This window comes from Pinus tabuliformis, chromosome 2_2 (genome assembly GCF_031772625.1).
Source record: "Pinus tabuliformis cultivar Carrire ecotype Pingquan chromosome 2_2, CPIR1, whole genome shotgun sequence".
In the NCBI taxonomy this organism is placed as follows: Eukaryota; Viridiplantae; Streptophyta; class Pinopsida; order Pinales; family Pinaceae; genus Pinus; species Pinus tabuliformis.
The window spans coordinates 252,393,168-252,415,433 of record NC_142300.1 but is presented as its reverse complement, the minus strand read 5'-3'; positions in this window follow the sequence as shown (position 1 = coordinate 252,415,433).

The following is a 22,266-nucleotide window of genomic DNA, read 5'->3' as shown; positions in this document are numbered from 1 at the left end:
GCTACCGATAGATTTATCTTACTTGCCTCTGTGCGAAATCGTGGTCAAGGAATTACCATATGAGCCACTATTGGGACTCCTACACCAAATGGTTTGTGGTCTAATTGGGACTTCTTACCGGGGAGATCCCCTTGACATGTTGGTGGGTCCAACACTGTCAAAATTTTGGTGCTAGAATGAGGGCCAAATGACAAGCTGAGTCCTCACATCTATTTTGAATCTCTACACATCTATCATGACTCACTACCGAGCTGCTCTTCTGGAATGTATGTCTTATGGAAACGATTTCATTGTCCCGAAAAAGCTCTCGGATAAATTTTCTCATAAAACATTTGATGGTGGAGGCTACGTAGCCTTGGTAAGGCATGTGGTCAACATTGTAGGGTCATGTGAAAGACATGGATTTATTGAAGAATACATGAGCTGTGCACTATTCATCTACATGCTTCGAGGGCACCCAATGCACTAGTGTGCCACACTGCCCGAAAAATCTATTCATTCTCTTGCTCATCTGGTTGCAAAGATAGACTGTTCTTTCAATCACTTTATCTAAAAAGCACTCAACAAAGAAATTCTTGAATTATGAAAATCACCCGATGGATCTGTTGAACAATTCCACACATACTTTTGTAATCTTGCATACTGATTCTCAGAAAGATGATATTGATTGGGAATTTCTTGATGGAAGATTTGAGTATCTTCTTCACATATTCAAACCCCGCTTAACACACTTCAGTGATGGAGATATGTAATCACAAGAAGGCATAGTTGCTATCACAAGTGATTGTCCACCTTCACCTCATCAAATAGCTCCACCACCATGGAGTGATGTGGGAGATCATGCACACACCTCTGTTGAACTGTCACATCCTCCCACCCCACTTGCTCTTAGGATTTGGGCAGATTTGGCTTTCCATCCTGTTGGTTGTCACGTGGAATCATTCTCTCGACCTCCATCCTCGTGTTCTATTGATCCTATGGATTGTATTGTCTTGTGTTCTCCCATTTTGGACTCCTGACCTATTGTGAACGAGGATCAAGTTGTCGATGGAGTTGATGTTATGCAACCAACCTGCACCATCATTCATGATCAGTGTGTGTAGGAATCTAAAGAAGAGCCCACAGTGAAGGATGACTCCCTTCCAGTAGCACCTCATCTGCTTCATCTTGACATTCCTTGTGATTCTGCCACTGCTAATTTCCCCTGTGAAAACCCATTTCCAGATGTTTCTACTTTCTATAATTCACAGGACACCTCGGATGTTAGTCTGTCATTACGGTGTAGAGAGGACACAACTTCAGAAAATCTATTGAATCTATCATTTATCTTTTTTGAAAACACAGATGGTGAACATATTTGCTTCTCATCTACCCCTCTACCCGATTTATCAAATCATGAGGAAGCCGACAAACATCCTGGATTTTTTGATCTTGGTTGTCGTGATCTATTCACTTCCTCATTCGATCACGATGTGGATTCAACTATTGATAATATATCCAAGAAACAGGTCTATGATGATCTGTTTGTCAATGAAGTCGAAACCCCGCAAACTATCGAGGCACTTTAGCCCGAGCCAATGGTTATCTCAGGCCTTCGCTGTCTTAAGGTTGGTTTCACTTCTAGTCAGGAAATTGTTGAAACACTCAAGCCTCCTAATCACTCTCTACTTTGGATTGAAGATCAACCTAACACCCATATTTAACTTCCTCCACTTGAACTACACCATCCCATCGCTCATGCTTTGGAGGAATCTTACACAGCAAGCACACATGCACAACATAAGTGGTTTAACTTTCTCAGGTTTTCTTGCATGTCATAGTCAATAGAATGCATACAATCAACATCTGAACGTAGTGTAGCACAACATCATGGTAACACCACAAAATGCATGTCATGCACTTTCACCCATATTTTTTCTGTGGTCACTTGTAAGCTCAGAGTGTGTTTGTCTTCATTGTTACATCTTTCTTGTTTGTTGGTTCACACAATTGTCCTGTTTGCGAACCATGCCTTCACCAACATGGGTCAAGCAATGCGCCAGTGGCTGTATTGAAAGTATCGCTCCACGTGAGATGACCCATGCACTATTAGCTTAGGGGTAGGAGTAGTGTTTGCTTTTGAGTTTTTTGCTTGCATGCATGTTTTCTTACTTGCTTTGTTTGTTTGTTTTTTTGCTTTCTTGTTTTCTTACTTGCTTTGCTTTCACTTTTGCTTCTGCTCTTGCTTTTCTTTGTTGTTTGTTAATTCACTTTTTTCATTTCCTAGGATAGTTTCGCATGAAACCATATGTGACTTTTGAAGCAAGCTAGGTAAAGTACAAGAGGCCTTTTGTTGCTATCACTACTTGGTTATCTGTCATCTTGCCTCTGTATAAAGAACTTGTTACCTTTAGTCCACGGTACGTCGAAGGAAAATATGTACTATTTGAAGTGAACGTTGGTGAAAATAGAACTCTTGCGCACTAACTAGTATCACCTACTCCAATCGGTTGTTTTTGGGTTAATCCTTGTCAGCTCAGTCAAGTAGAGTAAGGTGAGGGGAGAACCTTAACAAGCACCTTAGAGGTATAATAAACTACCTCTCTGTAGGAATAACCTCTTATGCTCTCCATGATTCAGGATCCCTCTTCTACCTCTAAATTAAATAAGTGTTATGCAAAGTTACGAAGATGAAAATGAAAAAAATGAAAAAGTGAAAAAAGTTTGAAAAAATGAAAAATGAATAAGGTGAATGAAGAGAAAGGCTTCCTGGGCAAACAAGTGATGCAAGTAACTCCGCCAGGGTACTGACCAATCTCACTGGCAGTGGAGCCATGTTTGTGTTCCTATGTGACTCCGCCAAGGTACTGTCTAGGCTTGCTGGCAGCGGAGCAACACCAGAGATGAAACTAAGACTTTGACGACTATACTGCTTGCACACCCATATACCCCTAAATCCCAATCGAAACAATTGTGTTGCCTTGGCTTGCAATATGTGTCAATCAACCAAGATCTTGGCAGATGCTACATCTTACAATCAATCTAATGTGAAACAAGGATGAGCTGAGAACTGAACAATACTTCAGGAGATGTTATAAATACTTTTCACAAACAAGGTCCATTCAGAGAGCTAGAGTTCAACCAGTGTGTTGCCAAGTGTTATAGCGGCTACAACCACCCTCCAAAATTTTTCCTTAGCTTTGTTTTGGAGCCTTCCTTTCATCCTCCACATCAGCTTGCATTGCTTCATTAAGTTGACAAGATTCAATGTTTTTCTTGCAAAAAGGCAACCTATTGATCACAGCTTGATGCATTCCCCTCACAAGTTGTTCACTCGAATTTGGTCCAGCTCCAGGCTGAGTAGCTTTCCAATAAAATTTTGCATTTCTGGAGGGAAACCAACCTTCTCTCCAAAAATTGTTTAATCCTATCTGGCAACTCGCTGGGCTCTAGAATTGTGCAATTCTGCCAGTCAGCACTCACAGTGAAAATTGCACAATTTTCCCTAGCAGGGTTGCTCAGCCCAAAATTTGTACAAATATGTGTAGTAGTCAACTATTCTGCCTAGAAATTCTGCAAATATCCTTGGCATTCAACCCATCTCCCATCCAAAAACACGCATTTCTTTCAAGCAGTGGAACAACTTCTTGTATGTGCAGCTGATTTGACCGGCTCCCTTCTGGACTAAGAAAAACACACTTGCATGCATGGGTTGCTTCTCCTAAGGCAGAATGCAAAGGAATCCATTGTTTTAGGGATCTATTTTTAGCAGTTGAAGGTTGCATGCAAGGATCATTTCAAAAACCTCCCACGAAGTTCACTTTCCCTAAATTTGTGGCATGTGCATCACAACCTCGATGTTATCAAAACTCATCAACAGGAGGCCGCAAATCTCATTCCTCACATAAAACTTGCAGCACTGACATCCCTCATCAGATCTAGGAGCAGTCAACACATTCAACTCAACTATTTGGGGTTACGCCTGCTTCCCATGCCTTGTGTTGCATTTCTATCGCTTTTTGTGTTTTCACTTGTATGAGTATTGTTTGCTTGATTTCTTTGAATGTTTTTTTTCTTTTACATGTATATTAGCTTTTCCTAGCACCATTTTAGTTTTTGTCAACATCTCACTATTGTCCCATGCATGAAACCATTTTTTGTGAATGGTCGCCGATTCGGCGACTCGCCTCACCCACATGCATGTTGTTCAATTTTCAAAATATGTCATTCACCATTTGCATGCATGATCATTCACTTATGCTTACATTCAGTATCAACATGCATTCATATTCACATTCGCGTTCAATTTCCCGTCAGCGAGTCTGGCCAACCTTGGCCCGGACTCTGCCTCACTAGACAACATTGCACAATACTGAGAGGGAAGGCTCTCCCTTCCTCTCTAGAAATGCACATTTATACCCAACAGTTATTCTTGAGGCCTACTTTGTGTAATCCTGAGGGACAATGACTATTGCCCAAGAAAATTGTGCTATGCAGTCACTTAGCCTACAACCATTGCTAGCTGAGATTGCGCATTACGCAAATCCAGCAGTCAACTACTAGACTGGATTGTGCATTGTACAATTCCAGCAGTCAGTCAATCTCCCAACAACCCGAACTGTGCCTTGTCCAGTCTTGGCAGCTAGTCTCCCAACTGCCCGGCCGAAATTGCGCAACCTTCATGATCAGCCACATAGGTATGTTGAAAGTTAGTTCTCAAGTTCATTTTGGTTTTCGACTGACAGATTTCTTGCCATGAGTGTTGCCATGTCTCCAGATATTGCAGGTGTTCATCTACCTCTCAGTAGTGTAAGTACAGTGGTTTTTAAGAGGGTAGAGTCGAAAACGACATTCAAAGCACACCTGGAGATGCAATCGATCAAATGTCTATGAGCTTGCCTACTCATGAAGATATCAAGTTGTTCGTAGACAAGAACATCAAGATATCACAACGAGCAGCATCATGAACAACAGTTGAAGGCAACATACTGAACACAATGAATACAATGAACTCAATGAATGCAGCGAATGCGGCGAACACAATGAATGCAACGAACACAACGAATGCAGCGAATACAACAAATGCAATGAATGCAGCAAATGGAAGAGAAAGGTTGTTAACAACATAGAGGTGGAACAAAGTTTCAAGACCAAGCTGATCCATTGATGATGAAAGCAACTTTGGAAACTCACGCTATGAGCTGACAGTGTGACATGAATATCGCACAAAGAGAGAGAATGGAACAAAGAAGGATTTGCATGTGCTGAAGCAGCAACTCAAGGAAGAGCATGAAGCTGCACATATAGAAGAATGAGCTACAACAGGAACAAGAACAACAAGTGGGTGCAGCATGCACTCACAGATGAAACTGCATCCGTACAAGTTAAAGGTCCATCCCATTAGCTCACACGGAGCATACATGGTGAGCAGTTTTGTTGATCACATGGAAGGGATTCAACATCATGCATGCCTTTGTGTACACGCATGAAATCCAACCCATTCATCACACTCACCAAGGCAAGGACAAGAAGCAAGTCTAACTGGAGTTGAACATGTACTTCGACAAGTTGATGCACATGACCACCAAAACACAATTGAAGATTAGCATGGACACTATGCATCAATGTGTTGTCGGTTCAGCCTCACCCAAGAAGACAATGCACATGTTAATAGACGATTTGGATGAAGGAGCCAAATCAATGCACTGGTTGCAATTAAGGAAAGAGTTTGCTTCAGCAAGATGTGACCATGAGGTGCATGCACCATCACAGACAACCAAGCTTGGAATCAGCTCACCACCTCCACCATCACAAGCATGCCAAAGAGTTCGTCTCATCACAAAAAACCAAGTGTTAGTGATATCTTGCATGGATTTCTCAAGCCATGTTGTCTCACATGAGTACATGTGCATTGCAATGTAACATCATGTCAAGTGTAAGTCAAGTGTCAATAGTGGATGTAACATTCACAGAGTAGGTGAAGAGTCATGAGGATAGTTGAATGGTCACAAAGGGTAATGTCAAGGGCCACCCTACCCTTTTCTATAAATAATTCCTCATAACTCATTGTAATGGATTTTGGTCAACCAAGCTTCTGACAAGGCTATCTTGGAAAGAGCTTCGACAATATTGTAACGTGCCTTGGCTTCTCCACTGCACGAAGCTAGTTCATCTCTTTCGAGGAGCGGACGTATGTGGATGTAACATTTCACTATTAGGGCTAGCAGGTTTAAATGGATGTATTGTATGATTGGAACTTACACTTCTTTATATAATAAGAGCCAACACATTTTCATGCATATGTTGTTATTGTAGTTGGATTGTTTTGATTGCTGTAGCAATGTATGTTGTTGAACTTACATAGTTGTGTATGAACACTTTTATATGCAATTATATGAATCTTGTTGTAGATGTGTTGTTGGTTTAACCATCACTTTGGATTGCCACATTGACCTGATTTCCAGCTGGTGATGCATCTTTGCTCATGCATTCCATTACCAGCTGAGTAAACCTATAGGTTGCCAAGGGGCGTACTCATCTCAACCCACCTGTGTTAGAAACACCTCATACACCTTCCTTGACTCACTGCAACAGTCACACCCTTGATACCGATAGAGTTATTTACTTTCCTCTGTGCGAAATCTCGGTCAAGGAATTACCATATGACCCATTTCTAGGACTCTTACACCAAATGGTCTGAGGTCTAATTGGAACTTCTTACCGGGAAGATGCCCATGACATGTTGGTGGGTCCAGCATCATCAACACATTATTAAGAACAAAAGAGTAAATCATGGTAATATCCTTGTCAGTTTCAACAATCTTTCTCTATTTATTAGAATAATTTTTAATGAGGCTATGTATATTTCCAAGGAGGTTACTAACCCTTAAACAAATAAGTTTAAGAAAAATGTGCATTTGATCAACATTTTTATCTTTTAAGGAGAATTATGTGAGAAAACCAACATTGTAGTAAAAAGATCTCCCTTATCTCCTATATTCGCTAATATTTTCATGGAGAAGTTTGACAAAATAGCATTTTAAACATGTCCCCTTGAAACCAATAAGATGAAAGAAATGTGTGGATGGCCCCATGGGAGTGAATAACTCAGCAAAATATTTGAAAACTTAAATTGCTTTTCAAAATACATTAAATTCACAACGAAAATAATCCCCTTCTTGGATGTGTTGATAACTAGGAACCATGATGAGTGCCTTGACCACAAAGTATATAGAAAATGACCCATATAGATAACTATCTTCATGTGAAATCTCATCACGACCCTACTAAAAAATATTTGTGTTTTTAACACCTTAGCCATAAGAGCTATTAGAGTCTTTGACAAAGAGAAATATCACATGACTAAGACCTTTAGGAGCACATGATTTAGGAAAAAAGGATTTTGGAAGTGCAATGAGGTGAGCCATGGAAAGGTCAAGGGGTGAGCTTTGATCCACAAACAATCCTAACTCCACCAAGATAACATACATTACATTCAAAGGGTCATCCACAAGATTTCCAAGGTATTGAAAACGAAGGAAATTAAGGCCTCTTTCAAATTCATGGAAATTACCAAGGTGGAAAATTAAATCTGTACTCCTAACCATTATCACTGCGAGGGGATATAAAAGGTTAAGTGACTATTGCGAAAAGTGATACGATATAGAAATTGGGCATATCTTTCAGTTAATGATTATGGAGCATGAAATCAATATAGGATTGATCACATCTACAACTTCACACTTGAACATCATCTCTTGATTACTAAGTAATATATGTGCTTAGAAGACACCGAAATTCTAGCTAACATTTTTTTAAACATTAAATGAGAGAAGCAACAATAGTCATTAAACACCCCAACATCAAGCACATTAAAGGGAAAGAAAATAAAGTAGCATATTCCCTAAGTAGAAATGTAAATCATTTAGCTAAAATTCATGTCGGTAGTGCAAAGACGAGTTTTGCAGAATATATAAGAGAAGAAGCTCTAAAAGATTGAGTTTATAGACAATTACAATAGAAATTACAACATTCAGATCTTCCTAATTATACAAAAATAAAGATGAATTATTAAATTTTAGGAATAAAATATATGTTCCAAATGAATTTGATTTGAAGCAACTAGTTCTCAATGATCACCATCATAAACTTTTTTCACATCATCCCAGACATTATAAGATGATCACATCATTAAGAAAATAATTTTATTGGTGAGTGCCAGAAGGTTAAGGTGGAGCAGCCACACTCAATTGGACTGCTAAACTCTTTACTCATTCTAGAATGGAAATGGGAAGTCATTTCCTTGGATTTTTTCATTATTCTACCAAGAACCAAAAGGCATCATTATTTTGTTATGGTAGTAATGGATAGATTAAGTGAGGCAACTCATTTTATACTTTTCCACTCCACGTTTGGAGTAGTAGAGATTGCAAATATTTTTATGAAAGAAATTTTCTTGTTACATGGAATATTGAAAAGTGTTATATCAGACAAAGACGCTAAATTTACGTAAAAGTTCTGTAAGAATCTGTTTGGAGGAATGGGTACTTAACTAAAATTTAGTACTTCCCAGGTACATCCTCAAATATATGGTCAAATAGAAAGAACACATTTGATACTAGAAGATAAGTTGAGAAGGTATGTTATGGATTAGCCCACTAAGTGGGAAGATTATTTACATCTAGCAAAATTTGCTTACAATAATAACTATCAGGCATCTTTTAAAATGAGCCCATTTGAATCTATGGATAGGTAGAAGTGTCACACTCCTTTAAGTTGGAGTTAGCCAGAAGATAGGTTGGTGTTAGGACTGGATATTCTTTAGGAAATGGAACAAGTGGTAAAGAAAATAATATAGAATTTGAAGACTGCACAAGATAGATAAAAAAAACTACACATATCAAAAGATATTTTAGAAGGAATACAAAGTGGTAGAACATGTATACATCAATGTCAAACCAAGGAAGAGTACATTGAGACTGGGAACTTGTGATAAGTTAGCACCAATGTTTTGTGGACTGTTCAAGATATTAGCTAGAGTTGGGTCAATGGCCTACCATTTGGCACTGCCGATTCATATAAAAGTGCATACTGTTTTTCATGTCTCTTTATTGAAAAAGTATGTTCATGATAATTCTCATGTGATTGATTAAAATTTGGTATAGGTGGATCTAGAAGGAGAATTCTAGCTTGAACCAATGTAAATATTATATCAAAGAGACTCCATGCTCTGGAATCAAGCCATCACCTAGGTTAAAGTGCAATGGAAGCACTTAACCCTAGAGGAGGCTACCTAGGAGATGAAGGATAAAATGTGTGAGGAATTTCCTTATTTGTTTGAAGAGAAATGGAACTTAAATAAGAGAACCAAAGAGAGTGTTTATATTAAGAGGGGTATGATGTGACACCATTATGTGTTGCTTTTTGAAGACAAGACTATTTTTAAATTGTTGAATTATTGTCAAACTTAATGGCTATCGGAGCCAAGATTGAAACTATTTGATTATGTAATTAAGTTTTATTTTATTAAATTAATAGATGCTTTTTTGAGGAATATTTAGCAAAAGAGAACTTGAGTAATAGAGACTTTTCCCCATTTTATAAAAATCTATTAGCCATCAAGTCCACATGGTGAACCTTCCCAAAAATTATCCTAAAAATCCCAGCGAACGTGCTCTCTCCCTGAATATTTCCTAAGCATAGATTATAGTAAGATGATTTGATTTTAATAATGATGTTGAATAAGTATATATGTTAGTTTCTAATAGTAGCGTGATGAAGGATGATTGGTAGTATTAATGTGATTTAGAAGATGTTATAGAATTATAATATCCTGCATGATTGGACCGATAGTTTTAACTTCAAAAGTTGAATATAGTTTCTACTACGAAGTCCTTCAATTAGAGATAAATTATGTCTAAATTGAATATATGTATTTTAGAATTCTATTTTAATATCAAAATTTTGTTTAATCTAATTTTATTTATAAAGAATTATTGATATTTGACTCAGAATATTACTAAGATAAGACTATATAAGTGAGTAGCTCATGCTTATGAGCTAACAATCTATGTGTGTGTGTGTGTGTCTAGATATATATATATATATATATATATATATCTGTGAAATATAAATTCTACACAAACCTTTATCGAAAAGAATGGGGAATGGATTTATGTTTGTAGTACGCTCGAAGGGTCTAAAGGTTTATTGATGTTATTGCATGTATAGGTTCTATTATTAAAAATAAGTGCATGAGGTATGAAAGTAAATGCAAAATAATAACATGTTATTTCCCTATCATAAATAACTACAAATTTCCCACTGGAAATTTAGATGAGCCATATAAATGGTAAAGGTGATAAGAGGAGAATAAGGAAACATGGAACAAACCAATTATCACTATACATACAATTAATTGGCATGTGAGTCTGGTCAAGGATCTTTATTAGTCTAACAACTGGAACGATATGATTTAATAGGCCTTAATATGTGGTTTAATATGTTTTAGCGAACTTTATTAGAGGTAAGCATATACCCTGGTTATTCCAAAATAATATTTTTTAGTGAGATGACGAATAAGAAATATGGTTATATATAATTATCATGTATGATAAATCCATAGTTATAATTCAGCCTACAATCCAAAAGGACTCTCCTTAAGGGCCTAGTGATTTTATATTGAATTAAAACAAACAATAAAACTATTGTATGTTTATGAATGTAGTAAACGAAGTGTTATTGACTAACATAGTTCATACAACTGAAAATGAATATCATGTGTGTAATATAGTAGTACAAAAATAGTGAAAATTTATGTTAATTTAAATGGTATAAATATAGACCATGAAAGCTATGAAAATACCTATGCTAGTAAATGTATGAAAAATGAAAATTTATGACACACTTATATACTAACATTTCAAGATTCAAACATTGGTCAAGGAGGAAAATGATGTTCAATAACAAAATAATACTAAATAAGACTTGGAATACTATATGAAATAATTGGAAATTATTAAATATAATGTTACCGAAATTAAAAAATTTAAATATAATGAAATCTTCCATTTCATTATCATTACAAAGCTAATGAGTTCTTCTGTCCAAATTTGAATGGAAAATTCCAAATAATGACATACAATAGGATTTTAGAATGATAAATTCAAATAAGGTCAAAATGGCTAACACACAAAAACCCTAATAGATAGATCAAACAATTTGTTCAATATAATCCATATACATTTCAACATCACATGTTGCTGAAGAATCACTAGAAGAGGATCAGGCATACATATGGAAGGAAGTTGAGCTAAAAAAGAAAGGAGGAGTTGATTAATCCCAAAAGTAGAAGACTTGTCAAAAAAAAAAAAACTGGTGCAAAGCCATTTTGTGATTATCATACTCATCACAAATAAAAATAATGTTTCTAAGGTCAGGAGTTTCATTGGGGTAGCAAAGTACCTAAGGAAATTCATAGCCTCGTTTTTAGTGGTAGCAACAACACTCCATTCCATAACAACAAGTGGCAAGAGTTTCTAGTGGGGAAAAGGCAAACAAAAGGCTTTCGAGGAGCTAAAGAAGAAGAAAAGCCAACCACTAGTTCTGGCATTACAAAACATGCAGTGACCCTTTGAAGTGGAGACAAATGTGAGTGGGTATGGTATGGGAGTTGTCTTGATGCAGAGAGGAAGGTTTGTATGCTACCATTTTGAAGTGTTTCATGGGGTAGTTATTAACTGTCCTACCTATGAAAAGGAGCTCTATGCCATGGTGCAAGTTGTGAAGAAGTGGAAGCATTATCTCAAGGGAAAAGAGATAGTAATCCACACATATCACCAGTTGTTATAGTACTTGAAGGACCAGAGTAAGCTTCAAAAGACCAGGCATTACAAGTGGATGGGATTTTTACAGAAATTTCATTTGGTCATCTCGTATAAGAAGGGAAGCACAAACAAGTTGGTTGACATGCTTCTGTGGCCACCCACATCAATGATTACAATTTTTGGGACTCTTATGCACATGGATCCATTCACCCATGATGCATAGAAAGAGACATATTCAGAGGATGAGGAATTGAAGGAGGTGTACCAATAGTTGTAGAGTTAGAGTCATGTGCATGATGGTAACACCATCATTGACTACCATCTCCAAGACGGGTTACTCTACATAATGGATAAGCTACGCGTTCCTAAAGTTGACCAATTAGAGCTAACTAGAGAGCCTCACACCTCTAAGGTTGCAGGGCACTTTGGCATAGGGAAGACCATGGCTAACTTGTAAAGGTATTTGTATTGTCCAAATATGCAAGAGAAGGTAGCTAGGTTCATAAGAGGATGCATGCTTTTTTGTACCAACAAGCCTAGCAACATGAAACATGGTTTATATCATCCCTTACATGCACCTACTTGTCCTTGGGAGAATATTTCCTTGGAATTTGTTGGAGGTTTATCGACAACTAGGAAGGAACCTGAATACCTGTTTGTGGTAGTTGATAGGTTCAGCAAGATGTGTGTTATGATTCCCTGTAAGAAGACCACCAGTGGGAAATAAGCAACAAAATTTTTCTTTGGAAAGGTCTATATGGAGTTTGGGATGCCAAGTGCATCGTTTCGTACAAGGATATAAGATTTCTTAGTTCAGTTTGGACTAAATTATGGGAGAATATGGACACGAAGTTGAAGAGATATACAACATTCCATCCACAAACATATGGGAATAAAAAAGTAGTCGACAAGACTTTGCCACAACTTCTCAGGGGGTACAACCAAAAGCATCTAAATACATTGGATGAAAATCTAATATATATACAACATTCTTACAATAGAGCAGTCCACAATTCTATAGGAAAATTTGCATTTGAAGCTGGTTTTAAATATTTTCCACCTTCACCTTTGGATATTGAATATGCAAAACAAGGAGTGAGGGAAGATCTTATAAGAGATTCTTTAAGGGCTGAAAAATTTATAGAGAAGATATGGCAGATACATCTATAGGTACAAGAAACATTGCAGGAGTTGTAGGAGAAGTATAAGGCCAGGCATGATCAACACATAACAAAGAAATCATTCATGATGGGTGATAAATTATGGCTACAGTTGAAGAAGAAGAGGTTGTAGGGCCTTAGTAAGAAAATCAAGGCTCTGAGGCATGGTCCCTTTGAGATACTATAAAAGGTGGGCAATAATTCCTATCAACCCATTAGACCACCATATATGTGCATTTACTCAGTTGAGAATGTATAAAATTTGAAACTATATGAGGCTTCCATGCTAGATCAAGAAGAGGAATGTGTCATACATTTTGTGGAATATTTGGCACCAAATGCTCAGGCATAATTGACAGAAGATACAATCTTGTAGAAGAGGTCCAGAATAGGGGCAACATGACCTTTGGGAGATTCGGTTGAAGGGAAAAATTCGAGGCAAAAGTAAATGGTATACGAGAGAGAAGGTAGAGGAAAAATTTTCTCACCTCATTCAGTAAAAGATTTTGGGGACGAAAAGCCTTCCAAATGGGAAGGTGTGATCCAGATTGGATAATTATATTGTTTGTTATCCATCTCGATGCATTTGGAGTAGAAAACGTGGAGGAATCAACTCAAAGGAATGTTTTTACCAGCCGGACTCAGTCAGAAAAATGGGGTTGAAACCTTCTAGGAGAATTTTGAGGCATCAAACATTGTTTTATAGTGGTAATACTCTTTTGCTTTAGTGCCAAACCTTTCCATGCTACTACACACATATATCTTTCCAACGATGCAAGAAGCGTGCCAATCAAAGTCTGTATGCAAAATTTATGCCACTCAGAGGTTGACCTTCCTATTTTCATATCTATAATTCAAGAGGATGCCACGTAAACCCCAATTATTCATGGAGAAGGGGATATATAAATGTTTTTGATGTAAAAGACTCTAGAAGAGTCTATATTGTAACTCTAGTTAGTAGTTGATGTAATCAAAATTAACCACTAGTAGGCCATTGGGTTGTGTTATAACCGGGCCACGAGGAGGAAGATGCATTTCATTCTTCGAGATCATTTTGTTCCATAGTTGGGTGAAGATAGCTAGGAGAGATAGGAGGTATAGCACATGGAGAGAATCTATGCACTGTAGCAGGCCAGGAGCTAGAAGCATTACTTCTTTGTACCTGCAGCCATATTTCCAGAGAGAGAAAGAGAGTGAATTGAGCTCACCTTCCACCTGGGATTTTCTCCTAAAAGGGATTCCTAGAGAGCATTTATTGTGTCTTATGTGTGTGTGTGAGATTATTTTGTCATTCTCTACTTTTCTGCATAATTTACATTCGCATGCATGCACTAATTACAGTTAAATCTACAAATCTAAAATTTAATAAAATTGTAATGGTGTAAAAACTTAGTATTTTAATATATTATTATCAGACCTTTTGTGATGAATTTTTCAGTGAAATATCCACAACAGTTTATGGATCAAAAAATTTAAGAATTGGTAGTCACTAAAAGCATTGGATTCAGTACAATCTACAATCACAGCTAGTCTTTTCACAATTAATTCAAAACAAGTAAGCCATAATAAACCCTCACTAACAAATGTATGTCACCCTATAAGAGAATAGAGAAAAAGGAAATGGGTATTGGTTAAAAACCCTACCTAGTGGTCACAAAACTATTAGTCTTTGAAATGGTAGGGTAATTCCCTAGTCATCACATTTATATGCACAAAATATAATTAAGGGTGAGAACTCTCAAAGTAGAAAACTAACATCAAATAAAGAGAAAATTTTACAGATTCAGAATAAGAATTTACTTGAAGTTAGAACGCCTGGATGAATCACTACTTGAGGCTACCATTGCAAAGAAAGGTTGAAACCCTTGCCTTAAGAATCCTGGTTACTCTATCAGTACCTTGAAAAATCACGTGAAGGAATGAGTAGTAGGGTTAGAACAAAACAAAGAACTAAATTAGAAAAAGAAGAGAGGAAATTGCTATAATAAGGAATAAATTTTTACCTCCATGAGGATAAGTTGACAACTATAGTGTTCAAAATGAAATGATTAAATGCGTACTAATCCTTCGACATGATATCTACAAGATTAAGGTAAAAATGGCAACAAAAAACTTGGAGGTATTGTGGGTCGATCAGAGCTTTAGGCACTGCTGTCAAAAGGTCTAAATGACCAAATGACTCAAAGGAAGAGTTTATTTTCATCCTTTGGAAACCCTAAATGACTTCAACCATTGGATATGAAGGCAAGATCTTGACCCTTAAAGGTGCATAGGGCAAGTGAGCCATGTGAATTCACATGGGTTGTCGTCACGCGGCATATGCCACGTCCTTCCATGTGTAAAGGGTGGGCCAAACCATAATAAAATATATCCCATATGGTTAACACAAAGTCATACGCCAAAGGCTTATAACAGTGAAAAGGATAGATATTACAATATATGGATCATTGATACATAGTCCTAATATTATGAATGCAATGATACTTTAATGAACTATATTCATACAAGGTTAATATTAACCATAATTTTGTATAAGAATTCATGAGGGATGAAATAATGTTAATATATAGTTGATAACATTATTTTGCCATTAATAAGTGATACTAGAATACGGTTCAATTATATGAATAAGTGATACTAAAATATGGTTCAATTATATGATTAGTATCAAAATGTATATCGTATTTATATTATCTATAAATACGAATTGATAAATAAGAAATCTATGTATGGGTACATATAGGAAGCATGCCTCATCATTAAACAATGTAGTAGGTACTTTGAAGACATAATAAATAAATAACAAGAATTGAAATTACTTTATTGTAAGAGTGTGTTACATAGATATGTGTCTACTTTATACTTAAAACACTATACAATAAATACATACAAGGCCCTAATTAAAAGGAAAAAATTTATTATACTAATAGAAAGAAAAAACATTTTTTAGGTTAAGAAGTTCCATAAGCAAAGTTTAATTTATATAGTTAAAAAAAATGTAATTCCCTTGAAGGATTGGAATTCCTACCTTAATTTTTTTTATTAATTTAGTAACAGGACGTTGTTCCCAACATTACTACATAAGATATATATTTTTTTATTTTATTTTATTTATTTATTTAATAGAGGACACATGGACACCATTGCAAACATTCTAATAGGAAACATTGAATTTAGGGTTAAACAATATTTTTTTTGTAATTGGAAGGTTCAACGTCATTTTTTCTTAGAGATACAAATGCTTCAATTTAAGAGTCAAAATAAACTTCGCCAAATCCTAGATTCAAAACTTTATTCTATCTATTTTTAAAAGTGAAAATAAAAACATCCCTTGATTATCAAAATAATATATAATTATTTTGAAAAAAAATCCTATAATCCATATCACTTTTTAAAAATATCATTATAACATAAACCACCTTTTTATACTTTAAATCATTTGAAAATTTACAACAATAATAAAACTAAGCTCACATATTATTTCTTTTACACAAGAAAGACCTCATAAAACAATTACATGCTAAACCGTGACATTAATCCCATCTCGATTCATAATGATATTTAAGAATTCAATGTAAAACCACAGTTCGCAAAAACATATTTCTTTTAGTATTCATCAATGTTGATATAATTATGCTTATTTAAACTATGTATAACTAGCACAACCACATTTACCAATGTGGTTGATATACGCCGGTATATATAAAACATATATACAACCACATTTTCCAATGTGGTTGATATACACCGATAGGCTTATATTAACCATATTAACAATTATTATGGTATTTTTTTTAAACACCAACTATTTATGATTATTAATAAATATATAAATAATAACAACCATATTATATATATATATATTATTATATAATTATTATATTAATATTATAATAATAATATAAACTCATAATAATATTAGTAGTATTAATTAATAATAAGAATGAGTCATAATAACATTAGATTATCATTATATTGTTATAATAATATAATTGGTATTATATTATTATAATAAAAATATAAAATTATAATAATAATAATAATATCTCATAATAATATTATGTTGTCATTATATCATTATAATAATATAAAAATATAATTATTAATATATTATTATAATAATAATATAATAGCTATTATATTAATTATTATTATTATTATTATTAATATTATATATTATGGTTATTATTATATGATATATAACAACAACAACAATAATAATAATAATAATAATAATAATAATAATCAAATTATATTGAATTATTATTATAATAATAATATTAACTCATAATAGCAACCATGATCCAATAATAATTAGAATTGTGAGAAGGGACTTATTATGTTTAATTTTTTAAAGACCAACTATTTATGATTATTAATAACTATATAAATAATAACAACGATATTCTTATATATTATATATTTATGAGTATTATATTAATATTATTATAATAATATAAACTCATACTAATATTAGTAATATAAATTCATAATAATAATAATAATAATAATAATAATAATAATTATTATTATTATTATTATTATTATGGTAAGTAAGCACCCACGGGGGATTTGAACTAGTGACCTATCGCGAGGAGTGCCTTAACAGTGCACCCATTCACCATGAATCAAAAGCACCTTGGGCTATTATTATTAATATTATTATTATTAAAATTATTATTATATTATATTTCTTAGGCTTTATTAATTCAACAATGTTTATTTTAGTATTTTTAATATTTATCTTAGGGTTTGTATACCTTGGGTTTATAATATTAGCCCATTTTCTTTAATATTATTCCCTCGGGTTCATAATCCCTTGGGATTTTAGTATTAACCCCTGGGGTAATAATAATAATATATATTATTATTATTATTATACTAAAATTATTATAATAATATAATATATTTATTATATATTATATAACGTAATAATATAAACAAAATAATATTATAGTGATATATTAAATAAGATTAACAAGCGGGGATTGATATTACACACATAAGATAACTAAAGGTGACCATTATTGATAAATAAACCCAAATTAATAATAAACCAAAGGATTAATACTAAACCCAAGGGATTATGAACCCAAGGAAATTATATTAAACCCAAGGGACTAATATTATAAACCCAAAATTGGTAACCCCTAATATAAATATTAGAAAGACTAAAATAAACATGGTTTATTTTCATGTTGAGACAATCCTGGTCACAATGTGACATTTAACTATGACTACCCATGGTTGGCCATGATTTTCAATGGGTGACCATGGTTGATATCATAAACCTAAGGGAATAATAAACCGAAGCGATTGATATTATAAACCCAAAGGAATAATAAATCCAAGGGGTTAATAGTAAAACCCCAAGGGATTATGAACTCGAGGGAATAATATTAAACCCAAGGGAATAATATTATAAACCCAGCATATATAAACCATAAGATAAATATTATAAACACTAAAATAAACATGATTGGCCATCATTTATTTTCAATTTGAGACAATCCTTATCACAGTTCCATGTTGGACCATGGTTGATTATGGTTGACTTCATAATAAACCATGGTTGATCGCAATAAACCCGAGTGATTGATATTATAAAACCAAATGAGCAATAAAAACAAGGGATTAATACTAAAACCCCAAGGGATTATGAACCTAAGGGAATAATATTAAACTCAAGGGGCTAATATTAAAAAACGAAGGTATATAAACCATAACTGGAGACAATTTATTTCATAATGTGATATCGGACCATGATTGACCATAGTTGACCATGGTTGGTTATGGTTGACCATGATTGCTATTATAAACAAAGTTAATAATAAACCCAAGGGATTGATATTATGAATCGAAGGGAAACTTAAACCCAAGGGAATAATATTAGAAACCCAACATTGGTAAACCCAAATATAAATATTAAAAACACTAAAATAAACATGGTTTATTTTCATGGTGAGACAATTTTGTCAAAATGCAACATTTAACCATGGGACTAATATTATAAACCCAACATTGGTAAACCCAAATATAAATACTACAAACACTAAAATAAACATGGTTTATTTTGATGGCGAGACAATCCTTGTCACAATGTGACATTCAAACATGGTTGACCATGATTGATATTATAAACCTAAGGGAATAATAAACCCAAGGGATTGATATTATAAACCCAAATGAATAATAAACACAAGGGATTAATACTAAAAGCCCAAGGGATTATGAACCCAAGGGAATAATATTAAATTGAAGGGACTAATATTATAAACCCAACATTCGCAAACCCAAACATAAATATTACAAAGACTAAAATAAACATGATTTATTTTCATGGTGAGACAATCCTTGTCACAATGTGATATTCAACCATGGCTGACCATGGTTGGATATGATTGACAATGGTTGACCATGATCGATATTATAAACCTAAAGGAATAATAAACCCAAGGGATTGATATTATAAACCCAAAGGAATAATAAAACCAAGGGATTAGTACTAAAACCCCAAGGGATTATAAACCCAAGGGAATAATGTTAAAACCATGGGACTAATAATATAAACCCAACATTGATAAACACAAATATAAAAACTACAAACACTAAAATAAACATGGTTTATTTTGATGTGAGACAATCCTTGTCATAATGCGACATTCAAACATGGTTGACCATGGTTGGCAATGATTGACAGTGATTGCCCATGGTTGATATTATAAACCCAAGGGATTGATATTATAAACCAAAATGAATAATAAACCCAAGGGATCAATACTAAAAGCCCAAGGGAATAATATTGAACCCGAGGGACTAATATTATAACCCCAACATTCGTAATCCCAAATATAAATATTACAAAGATTAAAATAAAAATGATTTATTTTCATGGTGAGGCAATCGTTGTCACAATGTGACACTCAACCATGGTTGACCATGACTAATATTATAAACCTAAGGGAATAATAAACCCAAGGTATTGATACTATAAACCCAAATGAATAATAAACCCGAGGGATTAATACTAAAACCCCAAGGGATTATGAACCCATGGAATAATATTAAACCCAAGGGACTAATATTATAAACCCAATATTCGTAAACCCAAATATAAATATTACAAAGACTAAAATAAACATGATTTATTTTCATGGTGAGACAATCCTTGTCACAATGTGACATTCAACCATGGTTGGCTATGATTGACAATGGTTGACCATGATTGATATTATTAACCTAAGGGAATAATAAACCCAAGGGTTTGATATTATAAACCCAAAGGAATAATAGAACTAAGGGATTAATACTAAAAACCCAAGGGAATAATATTAAACCCATGGGACTAATATTATAAACCCAACATTTGTAAACCCAAATATAAATACTACAAACACTAAAATAAACATTATTTATTTTGATGGTGAGACAATCCTTGTCACAATGCGTCATTCATACATGGTTGAACACGGTTGACTTTGATTTACAATGGTTGACCATGATTGATATTATAAACCTAGGGGAATAATAAACCCAATGGATTGATATTATCAACCCAAATGAATAATAAACCCAAAGGATTAATACTAAAACCCAAAGGGATTATGAACCCAAGTGAGTAATATTAAACCTAAGGGACTAATATTATAAACCCAACATTCATAAATCCAGATATAAATATTACAAATACTAAAATAATCATGATTTATTTTTATGGTGAGACAATCTATGTCGCAATGTGACAATAAACTATGGTTGACCATGGTTGACAATGACTGATATTATAAACCTAAGGGAATAATAAACCCAAGGTATTGATATTATAAACGTAAATGAATAATAAACGCAAGGGATTAATGCTAAAATCCCTAGGGATTATGAACTCAAGGGAATAATATTAAACCCAAGGGACTAGTATTATAAACCCAAATATAAATATTACAAAGACTAAAATAAACATGATTTATTTTCATGGTGAGACAATCCTTGTCACAATGTGACATTCAACCATGGTTGACCATGGTTGGCTATGATTGACAATGGTTGATCATGATCGATATTATAAACCTAAGGAAATAATAAACCCAAAGGAATAATAAAACTAAGTGATTAATACTAAAACCCCAAGGCATTATGAACCCAAAGGAATAATAAAACTAAGGGATTAATATTTAAACCCCAAGGGATTATGAACCCAATGGATTATGAACCCGAATGGAATAATATTAAGCCCATGGGACTAATATTATAAACCCAACATTGGTAAACCCAAATATAAATACTACAAACATTAAAACAAAAATGGTTTATTTTGATGGTGAGACAATCCTTGTCACAATGTGAGATTAAAACATGGTTGACCATGATTGATGTTATAAACATAAGGGAATAATAAACCCAAGGGATTTATATTATAAACCCAAATGAATAATAAACCTAAGGGATTAATACTAAAACCCCAAGGGATTATGAACCCAAGGAATAATATTTAACCCAAGCGACTAATATTATAAACTCAACATTTGTAAACCCAAATATAAATATTACAAAGACTAAAATAAACATGATTTATTTTCATGGTGAGACAATCCTTGTCACAATGTGACATTCAACCACGGTTGACCATGATTGATATTATAAACCTAAGGGAATAATAAACCAAAGGGATTGATATTATAAACCCAAATGAATAATAAACCCAAGGGACTAATATTATAAACCCAACATTGGTAAACCAAAATATAAATATTACAAAGACTAAAATAAACATGATTTATTTTCATGGTGAGACAATCCTTGTCACAATGTGACATTCAACCATGGTTGACCATGGTTGGATATGATTGACAATGGTTTAACATGATCGATATTATAGACCTAAGGGAATAATAAACCCAAGGTATTAATATGAGAAACCCAAAGGAATAATAAAATGAAGGGATTAATACTAAAACCCAAAGGGATTATGAACCCAAGGGAATAATATTAAACCCAAGGGACTAATATTATAAACCAAATGTATATAAACCTTAAGATAAATATTATAAACTCTAAAATAAACATGATTGACCATCGTTAATTTTCATATTGAGACAATCCTTATCACAATTCCATGTTGGACCATGGTCGAGATCATAATAAACCATGTTTGAATCGGGAATAATAAACCCAAGTGATTGATATTATAAACAAAAAGGAACAATAAACCCAAGGGAATAATACTAAAACCCTAAGGGATTATGAATGTAAGGGAATAATATTAAACAAAAGGGACTAATAATATAAACCTAAGGTATACAAAC